Here is a 13,771-nt window from a genome sequence, read left to right as displayed (position 1 = left end):
CCTGGCCAATCCCCTCCTCTGAGGGATGGCACCAACGACTATCCACTGAGACCAATGTGGATCAAAAGATGATGAACAGCACTGTCGGATTAGTGATATGAACCCTCTTCACTTAGATGGAATGAGCTACAGTGTTTTGAAGTGCCCCTAAAACAGCATGTTTTTAGTGTTTTATAAAACGAGAAAATAGACTATGAATTAACTTCTTTCATGCAAGGCAAGGCAAGTACATTTGTTAATTATGCCTGCAAATCGCCAGCGCAAACTTCTGCAAAGGTGGTCCTCATAGGGTGCACTAACATACTGGCAGTGGAAGGGTTAAACACCATTCTATTCATTCTAATACAACATATTGTAGATCTCTTTCCAATATAGGTTCTGTTTGGTTAATACTTAGTGGAACCTAAAATTCGGCAATGATACCAATGCAGCAAGAAATAATCTCTTGACTCTGACAGTCCCATGGGCACATACATTCTTGCTGCACTCAGGGCCCTGCCCGCTTTTTTACATCTGAAATGCACCAATTTGAGGCATCGCTTGCGCCACATGAATTGTGACACGTGCACCGTCAAGTTTGGAAGCGGCTGGAGAGTCAAACGTTGGGCTCTATGAACACAATGATGGAGAAATATTAGATTCCGCTTCAATACAGAGCTCCCGGTACATTGAAGCATGGCCCATTAATATGGAAGCATTTGATGAAATAATTAGGAGTGCGCGTTCCGGAATGCTTCATGCTAAAGTGACTGAAGTAATCTGCTTGGCCAAGCATTATCTGAGAAAGCGCATCCCAAGACCGGCCAGCGCCTTGGCCTCTCTAAGCACTGGCGCTCTTTAATGCGCTCCTCTTTTCATGTTCCTATTTATTTCCTGAGGCATATTCTCGTTAATCCTCCATTAATCCTTGGACAGAAATAAAAGGAAATATTCACTGTCAGGTCTTAGGAAAAATCAGGCCAGTTGCTCGATTTCACATACAGGAAGTGTGTGTGAATCTGAAAACAGGGACGGGCATAAGGCCTAAATCTTACTTTAAAATTCCAGTGCCGAGAAGCAGACTGTAAACCAGTGGTGTTCATGCGTTCGTATGCCAAGCTTCACCTAAAGCAAGCTTCTCTTAAGTTCAAAGCCCCCACCCACCATGGGTTGGAGAGATGGTGATGAAACGAGGCCACTATGTGCAGGAGAGCACCTGCCGAAGGTCCGGGAAGGCTGGTGGTGGAGACTGCCTGCCAAGTGGCTGCATGCTACTGCTCCCATGCATAACTCACAACCTGAGACTATAAGTGGATTAAATTTGAGGGTGATTCTCAATGGGAGGGCTTTGGTTTGTTTTGGGAGGTTACAAACGATTACAGGAAGAATGATTCCATCCACACGAGGGGATGTTGCATCATGCATTTGGCATGAGTGTTGGTATTAGAGCTTGCAGAACCTCACACCCAGGGTGGATTCCTAACATGATAATGATGTGTGCTATTTATATAGCGCCTTAATCGAAAGCACTTTACAGAGCACATAATTACATACAATATCACCCAACCGAACATGGTACTCATTTATTGACCTCGGAAGGATGAAAGGCTGAGTTGGCCTTGCCGGGATTCGAACCTGCGACCTGCAGATCACAGCAGCAAACGCTCAACCCACTGAGCTATCTTACCTGCATCTGACTTGAGGGTCAATGGCAATATAAATCAGAACCTGAAAATATGAAAGGGCTCGTCACTGAGAAAACAACACCACAGAGGATACACAACTCAATCTTGCTGTTTTGCTTTTTGTTCATTATCACCGCCTGTTAGCTCTGCTCCCCTTCAATTTACTCCCCTGTCCTCCCTCGCAACTGCTCCACTTTTCGTCATTCTCCCCACCACTAATTTACCTGCATTCCTGTATTCTCTCAGGCATCCCTCGTATTTGTCCTTTCTTTCACCATCTCCGTCTCCTTCGCCCACATCCATTTTGTTCCAGTCCTTTCCTCCCCTCTTTGTGGCTCTGCCTTTCTATTACTCCCCTTCTGTCTTTCTGTCTGGTCTTCCCCCTTTCCTTAGCAGTGCTGCATTGCCAGATTGGGAGAGCTTATTTTAAACTCTCCATTATGGATTAGGTATTAGGCAGAAGACAGTATTCTGCCATGATGCACACCCTTAACTCAGGGCTCTGATGGTTTAGGGGTGCTACCGTAAGAGCTCGCCAAATTTCTCACCTGGGATAGAAGGGTATTCACATTTAAACAATCAATAACAGGGTCACAGCAGAAACGTGCAGAGGACGAAAGCATGCACGGGCAAAATTAGTGTACCCCTTGTGACGAAGACGAAAGGCTGAGGTGACTGCTGGCACAGCTTTTAGATGCCCCACGCATCCAAGGAATAGCATTGCTATGTGAAACTACATATCCTCTGAATTGTGGGCACGATGGGCCAAATAAATGCCTAATAGCTGCTATTTAGCCTTCTGGGCCCGAGGGAGTAGGGGAGGGGTGGGAGTAAGAGCCAAATGGGTTAAGGACAGCACTTAGGACCAGCTTTGAAAACGGTCCCTGAGACACACTAAGAGGCCGATTCATGGAATAATTAGCGCGGCGCAAGTGGGCAAAAACGTGCGATTCGCAGTGGAATAGCGAAAATCGCAGTGCAATTGCGAAAATCGCACGAAAAGCAGCGCACGTCGATTCATGGAAGGCCGTGCGCGAGAAAACCAGCGGATGTGCGATAAAAAAGTGCGCGGCGCACGTTGGCGCACAGGCCATCTAACAGCGTGCGCCAGGTCACAGCGAAAATCGCACAGGCCACAGCGAAATTCGCACATAGCGCGGCGCACGCAACAAAAGTAGGCGGAACACGGGCGTAACACTCGGAATGGGGAACAACTTGCCAAAACGTGGGCGTCACGGGGGAAGTACAGGGCACAAGTGCGCGGAACGCCCACACGCTCGCCTACAACACGTATTCATGGAATAGAATAGGGGAAAAAAGCGCACGCTCAAACCAGCGCACAGGCACAAACACGACCGCCACAAGAAAGCAGGCGGTAGCGTCTCTGCGGCTGTAAGAAATGTGCGCCAAAAGGTGCGCCAACAAATCGCACCTATATACTGCCATGATGAATGTCGCATACTGTGGCCCTCCAGGAAAAATGACGTGCAAAGGGGTACCCACAAACACGGACACCCGCTGACAAAAAATACGTGTGCGTGTATACCGGGGTGCGCGGGAAGTCTAACACGCGATTTCAGCAGGGTACGTGCATCACAGGGGTTCGCGTGAAGTTTCACACGCGATCGGGCCAGGGGGAGCGGGCTACGTGTATATCAGGGGTTCGCGTGAAGTTCCTCACGCGATTGGGCCTGGGGGAGCGGGCTACGTGTATTACAGGGGTTCGCGTGATGGGGGAGCGGGCTACGTGTATTACAGGGGTTCGCGTGAAGTTCCTCACGCGATCGGGCCTGGGGGAGCGGGCTACGTGTATTACAGGGGTTCGCGTGAAGTTCCTCATGCGATCGGGCCTGGGGGAGCGGGCTATGTGTATTACAGGGGTGCGCGGGAAGATCCAGGGGTGCGTGGGAAGTTCCACATGCGAATAGCCTGGGGGCGCGTGTATTCCAGGGGTGCGCGTGAAGTTGCACACGCGAATAGCCTGGGCGCGTGTATTTCAGCAGTGCGCGGGAAGTTCCACACGCGAATAGCCTGGGCGCGTGTATTTCAGGGGTGCGCGGGAAGTTCCACACGCGAATAGCCTGGGCACGTGTATTTCAGGGGTGCGCGGGAAGTTCCACACGCGAATAGCCTGGGCGCGTGTATTTCAGGGGTGCGCGGGAAGTTCCACACGCGAACAGCCTGGGCGCGTGTATTACAGGGGTGCGCGGGAAGTTCCACACGCGAACAGCCTGGGCGCGTGTATTTCAGGGGTGCGCGGGAAGTTCCACACGCGAACAGCCTGGGCGCGTGTATTTCAGGGGTGCGCGGGAAGTTCCACACGCGAATAGCCGAGGCGCGTGTATTTCAGGGGTGCGGGGGAAGTTCCACATGCGAATAGCCTGGGGGCGCGTGTATTTCAGGGGTGCGCGGGAAGTTCCACACGCGAATAGCCTGGGCGCGTGTATTTCAGGGGTGCGCGGGAAGTTCCACACGCGAATAGCCTGGGCGCGTGTATTTCAGGGGTGCGCGGGAAGTTCCACACGCGAATAGCCTGGGCGCGTGTATTTCAGGGGTGCGCGGGAAGTTCCACACGCGAATAGCCTAGGCGCGTGTATTTCAGGGGTGCGGGGGAAGTTCCACACGCGAATAGGCTGGGGGCGCGTGTATTTCAGGGGTGCGCGGGAAGTTCCACACGCGAATAGCCTGGGCGCGTGTATTTCAGGGGTGCGCGGGAAGTTCCACACGCGAATAGCCTGGGCGCGTGTATTTCAGGGGTGCGCGGGAAGTTCCACACGCGAATCGCCTGGGCGCGTGTATTCCAGGGGTGCGCGGGAAGTTCCACACGCGAATAGCCTGGGCGCGTGTATATCAGGGGTGCGCGGGAAGTTCCACATGTGATTTGACAGTGTGGGTCCTCCCAGGTGTACCCTGTACACCCTCCACGGCCCCTGCAGGCAGCCCACACCACAGGGGACTACCCTGCATCCCTGGTCATGTCCCGCAGGCAGCCCACCCACCATGGGCATGCCCCCCAGCAAAGGCACATGTCTCCTTGAACTAATGAACACCAACTCATGTCCCCTTGCACCCCCACCCCCCAGCACTGTGGGGCACCTGCCAGCAGGCCCCCACCCATGTCCAACTCATGTCCCCCACCACCCCCACCCCCCAGCAGTGCAGGGTCACCCTCCACCAGGCCCCCACTCATGTCACCCACCACCCCCACACCCCAGCAGTGCAGGGTCACCCTCCACCAGGCCCCCACTCATGTCTCCCACCACCCCCACCCCCCAGCCACCAGGGGCACCCTCCACCAGGCCCCCACTCATGTCACCCACCACCCCCACACCCCAGCAGTGCAGGGTCACCCTCCACCAGGCCCCCACTCATGTCTACCACCACCCCCAAACCCCAGCCACCAGGGGCACCCTCCACCAGGCCCCCACTCATGTCACCCACCACCCCCACACCCCAGCAGTGCAGGGTCACCCTCCACCAGGCCCCCACTCATGTCACCCACCACCCCCACACCCCAGCAGTGCAGGGTCACCCTCCACCAGGCCCCCACTCATGTCTACCACCACCCCCACCCCCCAGCCACCAGGGTCAGCCTCCACCAGGCCCCCACTCATGTCTCCCACCACCCCCACCCCCCAGCCACCAGGGGCACCCTCCACCAGGCCCCCACTCATGTCACCCACCACCCCCACACCCCAGCAGTGCAGGGTCACCCTCCACCAGGCCCCGACTCATGTCACCCACCACCCCCACCCCCCAGCCACCAGGGGCACCCTCCACCAGGCCCCCACTCATGTCTCCCACCACCCCCACCCCCCAGCACTGTGGGGCACCTGCCAGCAGGCCCCCACCCATGTCCAACTCATGTCCCCCACCACCCCCACCCCCCAGCACTGTGGGGCACCTGCCAGCAGGCCCCCACCCATGTCCAACTCATGTCTCCCACCGCCCCCACCCCCCAGCCACCAGGGTCAGCCTCCACCAGGCCCCCACTCATGTCTCCCACCACCCCCACCCCCCAGCCACCAGGGGCACCCTCCACCAGGCCCCCACTCATGTCTACCACCACCCCCACCCCCCAGCCACCAGGGTCAGCCTCCACCAGGCCCCCACTCATGTCTCCCACCACCCCCACACCCCAGCAGTGCAGGGTCACCCTCCACCAGGCCCCCACTCATGTCTCCCACCACCCCCACCCCCCAGCCACCAGGGGCACCCTCCACCAGGCCCCCACTCATGTCTACCACCACCCCCAAACCCCAGCCACCAGGGGCACCCTCCACCAGGCCCCCACTCATGTCACCCACCACCCCCACACCCCAGCAGTGCAGGGTCACCCTCCACCAGGCCCCCACTCATGTTACCCACCACCCCCACACCCCAGCAGTGCAGGGTCACCCTCCACCAGGCCCCCACTCATGTCTACCACCACCCCCACCCCCCAGCCACCAGGGGCACCCTCCACCAGGCCCCCACTCATGTCACCCACCACCCCCACACCCCAGCAGTGCAGGGTCACCCTCCACCAGGCCCCCACTCATGTCACCCACCACCCCCACACCCCAGCAGTGCAGGGTCATCCTCCACCAGGCCCCCACTCATGTCACCCACCACCCCCACACCCCAGCAGTGCAGGGTCACCCTCCACCAGGCCCCCACTCATGTCACCCACCACACCCCAGCAGTGCAGGGTCATCCTCCACCAGGCCCCCACTCATGTCTACCACCACCCCCACCCCCCAGCCACCAGGGTCAGCCTCCACCAGGCCCCCACTCATGTCTCCCACCACCCCCACCCCCCAGCCACCAGGGGCACCTTCCACCAGGCCCCCACTCATGTCACCCACCACCCCCACACCCCAGCAGTGCAGGGTCACCCTCCACCAGGCCCCCACTCATGTCACCCACCACCCCCACACCCCAGCAGTGCAGGGTCACCCTCCACCAGGCCCCCACTCATGTCACCCACCACCCCCACACCCCAGCAGTGCAGGGTCACCCTCCACCAGGCCCCCACTCATGTCACCCACCACCCCCACACCCCAGCAGTGCAGGGTCATCCTCCACCAGGCCCCCACTCATGTCTACCACCACCCCCACACCCCAGCAGTGCAGGGTCACCCTCCACCAGGCCCCCACTCATGTCTACCACCACCCCCACCCCCCAGCCACCAGGGGCACCCTCCACCAGGCCCCCACTCATGTCACCCACCACCCCCACACCCCAGCAGTGCAGGGTCACCCTCCACCAGGCCCCCACTCATGTCACCCACCACCCCCACACCCCAGCAGTGCAGGGTCATCCTCCACCAGGCCCCCACTCATGTCACCCACCACCCCCACACCCCAGCAGTGCAGGGTCACCCTCCACCAGGCCCCCACTCATGTCACCCACCACCCCCACGCCCCAGCAGTGCAGGGTCATCCTCCACCAGGCCCCCACTCATGTCTACCACCACCCCCACCCCCCAGCCACCAGGGTCAGCCTCCACCAGGCCCCCACTCATGTCTCCCACCACCCCCACCCCCCAGCCACCAGGGGCACCCTCCACCAGGCCCCCACTCATGTCACCCACCACCCCCACACCCCAGCAGTGCAGGGTCACCCTCCACCAGGCCCCCACTCATGTCACCCACCACCCCCACACCCCAGCAGTGCAGGGTCACCTTCCACCAGGCCCCCACTCATGTCACCCACCACCCCCACACCCCAGCAGTGCAGGGTCACCCTCCACCAGGCCCCCACTCATGTCACCCACCACCCCCACACCCCAGCAGTGCAGGGTCATCCTCCACCAGGCCCCCACTCATGTCTACCACCACCCCCACCCCCCCAGCACTGTGGGACACCTGCCAGCAGGCCCCCACCCATGTCCAATCCATGCCCCCCTGCACCTGGGTCCCAACATTCCCCAATCATGTCCGTAATGCCCATCCTCCCCTGCCAAAAGGCCCAACCAACTATCACACCCAACCACATATCAAAGGCAATTACATGTTACACCCCCAATTTAAATAATGCAATTTAACACATGTCTGTCACACACAATGGCTGCACGTGAATGACAAAACACCCAACATGACATGCCTGAAAGCAATGAGATGATACGACACATTGAAGATTAAAAAAATAATATGTATTTAACAGCAAGTAGAATGGAAATGAAATAAGAAAAAACACAAAGCAAATCAAACAAAACAAGATGAATGTCCAAGAAAATAATCTGAAAAATTAAAATAAGCCAATGAAGAAGATCATCCTGGGTCCATGAGCCCTACCAAATTAAACCTAACTGACTACTAACTAAAAAGTGAACTATATACAAAAAAGTGGTGCATTGTCCAATCGCAACCAAAAAAAAATCAAAAAAACAAAGGAAACCTAACCCTAACTATACAACTATATACAAAGGCAGCGGGCTATTCGGATGGCTCACTGGTTGTTGTCATGGGCCAGGGCATCATCGAACTCCTGGTCAATGGCTTGGAGGCGGGCATGTTCCCTGGCCCCGAGGTCCCGCAGAGATAACGCAGTGTCAAGCTCAAACTCCCTGCGAAGACCCTCGAGGCACTCAGCCCGCCTCAGCGCCCTCCGCATGGAGTCCTCCGCCCTGACCATCGTGAGCCGTTCCTCCTCTGCCCGCTGCTGCTCCGCACCTATCCGCTGGCACAACCTCTCCCACACGGAAGCCACTCCCATTCCAGGGTTCTCCTGCCCTCCGGCCGATGCCTGCACCCCTGATGTTGATGGCCCCGAGCCATGATGCCTCCCACGTTGAGCCTGCTGCTGCCTCCGACGCAACTGCCTGTGCCAGCACGACGGCATCCAGGCTGATGGAAACCACCGACGCAGTCGTGCACGTGCCCTGCCCGATGATGCCGTCACATCCTCCATCTGCTGGGGTCCAGTTGCTCTGGTGTCCACCCCTGCTGGATCTCTGACTCCCGACTGTGGCAGGGATGGGATCCCCACCGAGCTGGCTGCATAGGTCGGGGCAGGTCCACAGGGGGCCCTGGTGGCATCTGGGCTGGAAGACGGCAAGGAGAACAACTGGTGGATAGCCTGCACAGAGGAGGAGAGGGCCGCCACATTGGCCAACACATGCAGGAAACCCCCGAACATGGCCGATCCCAATTGGGCCACGTCGGCACGGTGCACTTCGTGATGACGTGCGTGCTCCTCCCGGGAAGCACGCACGGCATCACGAATCACAGCCGTGCGCATCGCGACCCCAATCAGGACCTTCTCCGCACGGCCAGGGGTTCCCACGTCCGCAGGTGGAGGGGAGTCAGGTGACATGGACATCCCCTCTACCTGCGGACAGGCCTGGGACGGGGCATCCCTGCTGGTGCATGGTGGTGCACTCACAGGGTCAGGGACAGCGACATGCCCCTCCACGGTGACCTGTGCTGCCTCCTGCCCCTGGCCCTGGACTGCACCACTTGCACCAGCAGGGATGCCCCCACCAGGCCCCATGTGTGCCCCAGTGGCGGCCTCCTCCTCCTCTGTGCAAACCACCAACCCGGATGGCTCCTCACCGTCTCCCACCGTAGCAGGCCCCTGTGGGGGCTCACCCACCCCTTCCGCTGCAGCCGTGGGGGCATCCCCGCCGCCTTGCTCCACAGCGCTGTCTCCGCCCTCTTCTTCACTAGCCGCTGCGTAGAGGGAGACAAAGAACACAAGCATCAGGGCACTGTACAATGGTCCCCTAGACAGTAAGCAATAGCAGATGAGCACCACTGTCAAAGTACACTTCCATCATGTCCCTCCACAACACATGGGTCAGTCCAGGCAAAACACACACAGTAACAGGCATGGTGCATGCCATGGACATTTCCATGCATGTCCAATGGACTCTTGAAACATTCAATGATATGTAACTCACATGCATCATGGCTCATGCCCATCACATGCACACACTTCACCTCAGTCACATCCATCTGGCCCCAAACACACCAAACACAGCGGATACAAGGGTAATTTGGCTGCTTTACTGAATCTTTGCATTGTCACACACATGTGTCATGCATCCATGGCATGCACAAGTCACAGACACGCAGGTCAGGCACACAGACATGGCTACCATATATGTACCTGGCATCAGCACCCATCCCTCACCCCCACCCATGTCCAGGTACAGAGACTGGCATGCTCTCATGTTCAAAATCTGAATAGGGCTCCCCATGCGGCATTTCAACACATGCAACAACCATGTGCATCACACATCACTGGTCGCACATGCATTACCATGATGTCCCTGCACACATACATGCATACATGGCCTATGGCACACATACAGGCAAGTATCATAGAACCAGCACACCGCAACATGCCCTGTCTCACACAGTAATGCATGGACACTTACCGCTCAACTCCAGACGGGCCTCCCTCTCAAGGATCTGGGCGTGGAGCGCTGGGCGTACGCGTTCCAGGACCCTCATCTGGATGGAACTCATGCGGCCGCGGCCCCCCTCCACGAGGCGCCGGGCCTTCACAAGGGTCCTGGACCTCAAGTCCTCCCAGCGCTTCTTGATCTTCAGGACGTCGCGGGTTGCCACCCCCTCCGCGTTGATGGCAACCACACAGTCGGCCCAGATCCTCTGCCGTCCTTCCTTGCTGGCGTGGGACGATCCAAAGAGGGCATCATACTGCCCCAGGACACCAACTTCGGTGACAGTGAAGCTGGTGCCCCTCTGCCCCTCTGGCCTGGGGTTGCCACTGGTGCCAGATGTGGAAGTGCCCGACATGGCAACCCCAGAGGCAGGTGTGGGTGGGCAACTGGGTCCTGGGGCTGGGCTGTGGAGCGATGTAATCCCAGTCGGGAGTCTTCAGTTCCAGCAGGGGTGGACACAGCAACTGGACCCCTGCAGATGGCTGATGTGCAGGCACCAAATGGTGCACGGTGGCAGCAGGCAGGCAGGCAGGCAGGCAGCAGCAGATGGCACGTGGGAGGCTGCTCGGGGCACTGGGGGGCAGTAACTCGGCCTTCTGGGTAGGAGCGTGGGCTTCCGTGTGTTTTCGCGTGGCCAGCTTGATACGGAGTGATTTGGCACGTGAATATCCTGCACGTCAGCGTGAAATCCGAGGAAAGGCCCTTAGCGCGTAAGCGCGTCAGCACGCATACGCGATTCTATTGGACCAGAGTCCCTCAGTGCGTAAACGCGTCTGTGACGTGACCCGCACGGGTGTTCCCCACTCAGCACGTGATGACGGGGCACACGTGGAGATACTGCACGTCAGAGTGTCATCGCGTGTAATTGGACAAAAGTGCGCGTACACACGATTGGCCTATGTACGTGTATTTAATGGGTGCGCGGCCACTTACACACGCAAGTACGTCAGCGAACCTGTATCCCGTGGTGCATGTGAATTTCCACACGCTATTGGACTGGGAACTGGATTCCAGGGGTGCGCGGGTCACACGCTGTATCCCGTGGTGCGTGTGAATTTCCACACGCTATTGGACTGGGAACTGGATTCCAGGGGTGCGCGGGTCACACGCTGTATCCCGTGGTGCGTGTGAATTTCCACACGCTATTGGACTGGGAACTGGATTCCAGGGGTGCGCGGGTCACACGCTGTATTCCGTGGTGCGTGTGAATTTCCACACGCTATTGGACTGGGAACTGGATTCCAGGGTTGCGCGGGTCACACGCTGTATCCCGTGGTGCGTGTGAATTTCCACACGCTATTGGACTGGGAACTGGATTCCACACGCTCGCCTAGAACACGCGCAAAGCATAAAATTGCGGACTTTAACAATAACAAGCTCAGACGCCAGGATGAACATACCGTTCCTAGCAGCAGTGGCAGTGGGCTACCAAAGGAGGAGGAGGAGGATAGTCAGGGCCAGAATATTCACACCCAGAACCAGCCTTTTCGGGATGCCTGATGACCAGGTGTATGGGAGGTACAGGTTTCCACCACACATCATACTGGACCTGGTGAGTGAGTGGGAGGATGACCTCACATCACCCACCCTGTGCTCCCAAGCACTCAGCCCCCTGGAGAAGGTCCTCAATGTACTGCACTTCTTAGCCACTGGATCATTTCAGCGGACAAGTGCCATAGTGGGTGGGGTGTCACAGGCCACCCAGTCACGCTGCCTACACCAGGTCTTGAACATCATGACTGCACGCCCATCAGTCCGCAGGCACATATACCTGCCCAGAACACCTGCAGAAAGGCATGCTGCCGCCCTGGATTTTTACGCAGTGGCACGATTCCCCAAAGTGCTAGGTGCCATCGACTGCACCCATGTGGCTCTACGTCCCCCCAGGGCATCTGAGCACATCTATAGGAACCGCAAGCACTGGCATTCCATCAACGTGCAGGTAGCATGTAATGCCAAGGGAATCATCACCTCAGTATATGCCAACTATCCCGGCTCCACCCACGACAGCTTCATTTACCGAATGTCCACCCTAAGCCGGGACCTAGAAGCTGGGCGGCATGGCGATACATGGCTGCTTGGTGAGTATGTATGCCACTGCACATGCATGCATGTTGGATACTGAGCAAGGTCACAACCTCACCAATGATACCAATCCCCACCTCCACAGGGGACAGTGCCTACCCTCTCAGCCCCCACATGATGACGCCAATTCGGAACCCCACCACGCCACCCCAGATAAGATATAACACAGCCCACATTACAACCAGGGGCATAGTGGAGCGCACATTCGGAGTGCTAAAGTCACGCTTTCGCTCCCTTGACCGTTCTGGCGGGCAGCTGTTATACGCTCCCCCAGTAGTGTGCAGGATCATAGTGGCAGCATGTGTCCTGCACAACGTTGCAACACGCCGGGGCCTGGCCGTGGACATGGTGGTGGCCCCACATCCCCAACCACATGCACAGCCGCTGCGCATGGGAGGGGAAAGGGCACGGGGGGAGGCAGCCCGTACACAGCTAGTGGCTAATTACTTCACATAGAAATCACACCCCTGTGGAGTGCACACTGCCCTGGCACATTCCATCTGACAATCAATGATGACTCAACCTGACACTGATCCTGAATGTCTGGAGAATGAACCGGGAATACCATGTCAGCCTGAGATTGTTCACCTGGAAGTGTCACAATGTGTGCATCCCTACCCACACAGACACCACCAATGCAGTTTTGTGAAGTTACACATTGAAGCAGCTAAAATGAATACCCACTTGCAAAATGCAACAAGAGGACAGTGCCATGTAGGCCAACCCAACCCCAGCACTGCCACACGACACACCGTGCCATGTCATGCTAATTGCAGGTAAACAAAGTAATCCCCACAACATGACATCACTCTCACTATGTACAGTGGCACTATTAGAAACCTGCAACACCTGAAATGCTCACAGCAATGCCGGACCAACAACATACTTGAGCACGTAGTACCATTATCATGACATCACAAATGTTACATATTAGTAGTCTCACCACCTGGAAATGCCTGCACTCCCACCACTACCAACTGTGCAGTGTTGGCGCCATGTAGAGTTGTAGGTGCACTGCTGCCAACATGGTCCCCATCTCCAGACTAGAGGTCCTTGTGTGGACTTGAGGAAGGGACCTGCAAATTGGGAGGTAGACACAGAAGAAGAGTTACACATCAATGCAACATGCAGTGTACAACACAACAGCAATATGCACTATGAATGTATACACAGTATTGACTACAGACTGGCCACACAGCTCATGGGAGTCCAACGTCACTGTGTAATTCACTGTCACTTGGGCACACCCTTTGCAAGCCCATGGAAACGGGAAGCAGGAGGGGTGTGTGTGACTCAAACCCAAGCATCTGAACCAAATACATTACAAGCCTGCATGTGCCCAGCCACAATGCAGCGTATGCCCACAGGAACCACGGAAGCCAACAGATCGAAGCCAACAGATCGAAGCCAACAGATCGAAGCCAACAGATCGTCCCAAAAAAATTGGGAATAAAAGAAATCAAAATAAAAATAAAAATAAGAAACAATCAAAAATGGCCATTGATGGGCCCGGGGGGGTTGGGGAGGCCACCCAGGAGGTCCGAGGACAGGATGCACACCAGAACCCACCTGCGTGGATCCTGGGAAGATAAAACACCTCCATGGGCTCATGGCCCACACAGCTACGCT

The sequence above is a fragment of the Ambystoma mexicanum genome, chromosome 8 (assembly GCF_040938575.1).
Source record: "Ambystoma mexicanum isolate Mex_15411 chromosome 8, UKY_AmexF1_1, whole genome shotgun sequence".
NCBI lineage: Eukaryota > Metazoa > Chordata > Amphibia > Caudata > Ambystomatidae > Ambystoma > Ambystoma mexicanum.
This window is presented reverse-complemented; position numbering follows the sequence as displayed.